General features: G+C 42.3%; 1 non-coding gene across 1 annotated transcript; it reads right to left on the bottom strand.

Moving 5' to 3' along the window:
* Positions 1 to 1,554: 1,554 nt before the first annotated feature.
* On the bottom strand, positions 1,555 to 1,628 carry trnat-agu (transfer RNA threonine (anticodon AGU)). The gene has a single exon. It is a non-coding gene; the product is annotated as a tRNA-Thr (tRNA).
* Between the last annotated feature and the right edge of the window lie 211 nt (positions 1,629 to 1,839).

The raw sequence follows: 1,839 nt of genomic DNA, 5'->3' as shown, positions 1-1,839 counted from the left end.
TCTCCATTAGACCATGCAGACAATACCTGCTTCATAGATAACAATGGCAGGAAGTATAAGCAATTTCAGTGCCAGCATTCTGTGGAAATAGAGGATTCAAGATAAAACAGAATTAAAAATACTGAACATCCTCAGGGAGCAGGACTCAAGTCAAAGTGGAAAAATCCCATGGATTTATAGATGAAAGCTTTAACCACTGGACAATGGCAGCTGAAATCACCCCCCTTTTATACAGAGCAAAAATGTTCCTACACTGTTTCACTTTTGTTCAAGTTGTTTATAGTCAAATGAAGAAAATGAAATGTTGGAGAGAATTTCCTTCATTTATGGAAACACCAACAGGGTTGAAAGGGGAAAGGATTAGGGGGAACTTCTTCACTCAGAGGGTGGTGAGAATGTGGAACGAGCTACCATCTGACGTGGTAAATGCGGGCTCACTCTTAAGTTTTCAGAATAAATTGGATAGATACATGGATGGGAGAGGTCTGGAGGGTTATGGACTAGGTGCAGGTCAATGGGACTAGCGGAATAATATTTCGGCACAGACTAGAAGGGCCGAATGGCCTGTTTTCTGTGCTGTAGTGTTCTATGGTCCTAACCGCCAGTTGTCAATCACTCAGCCCCATCAGACCCACCCACACTGACGGCAGCTTCCTGCATCCAGCACTGACCCTGTCGCACTCACCAGCTGCTCACCCAGACCCCACTCTCACAAACACTGAACATGGCTACCCAACCCAGACTCGTCCCCTCCACACTGACAGATACAACACGGTCACACTCTGCTTCAGTGAGATGAATGTCGCGAGCGGTTTCTTTTGAAGAAATTGTGGCTGATTGAGGCACTTTGAAATTCCTGATTATTTGTAGTAAATCAGTCACAAACCCCTTGGGATTTTCGTGGAGTGATACCTAATATCCCTCTTTGTGAAAGGCTATTTAAGATAAATGATAATCTCTTTCGGTGAAGCAGGTTGTGAGGAGAATTCCTTGAAACGTTTACGTGCTGTCATGTTAACAACATGTAAACAATTGACACTTTTATTCACGAATAAAGTTAAACCAAATGTCTGCCCCGATGTTAGCTCAGAATATTCAGCATTTTAAACGGAGTGGGAAACAGTTTAAACACACATCTTCAGTGAGTTCTCGGAAAACAGGATTTAGCAACTGATTGTTGCAGCGTTCATGCAGTCACCTGTTTTTATCTCTTCCTCTTATGATGTTTGAATCCTCTCGCTGACCCAGTGATTTTTTTTCTTGTTCTGTTCTCTTGTTCTTCCAAAATCTCGATGTCAGTGTCCTGAGCCTCTACTATTAAATAGAAAAGCGCCCATCTCTTCCAGTAGAAACGCACGAGGGAGTTTCTCAGTGTGAGTGGCCAATTTCCACAAATCTCTTCTTTAGTCAAAGAAACAAAACTCTCCTTGCATTGAAAGAGTAGAAGATAATCTATTGCACAAAGATGGACAATTTGAACCAGCAATTCGGAAGTACTCACCCGAACCAAGCCATATTTTGCACAGGTCAGCTCAAAAGCTTGGGAATTAAATAAGGCTCCGCTGGGATTTGAACCCAGGATCTCCTGTTTACTAGACAGGCGCTTTAACCAACTAAGCCACAGAGCCAAGATTCAGTCATAAATACTTTAATCACGGATCCAAACTTCAGGAGTTCCTGGAAAACAGGATTTAGTCGTTTTTTCCAGTATTTATACAGTCACCTGCTTTAATCTCTCTTCCTCTTTTTCCCCGGGATGATGTTTGAATTCTGTCACTGACCCAGTGATTTTTTCACTTGGTCTTCCAAAATCTCGATGTCAGTGTTCAATTGTGAAAT

Source organism: Cetorhinus maximus, chromosome 31 (genome assembly GCF_964194155.1).
Source record: "Cetorhinus maximus chromosome 31, sCetMax3.hap1.1, whole genome shotgun sequence".
Lineage (NCBI taxonomy): Eukaryota > Metazoa > Chordata > Chondrichthyes > Lamniformes > Cetorhinidae > Cetorhinus > Cetorhinus maximus.
This window is presented reverse-complemented; position numbering and strand designations above follow the sequence as displayed.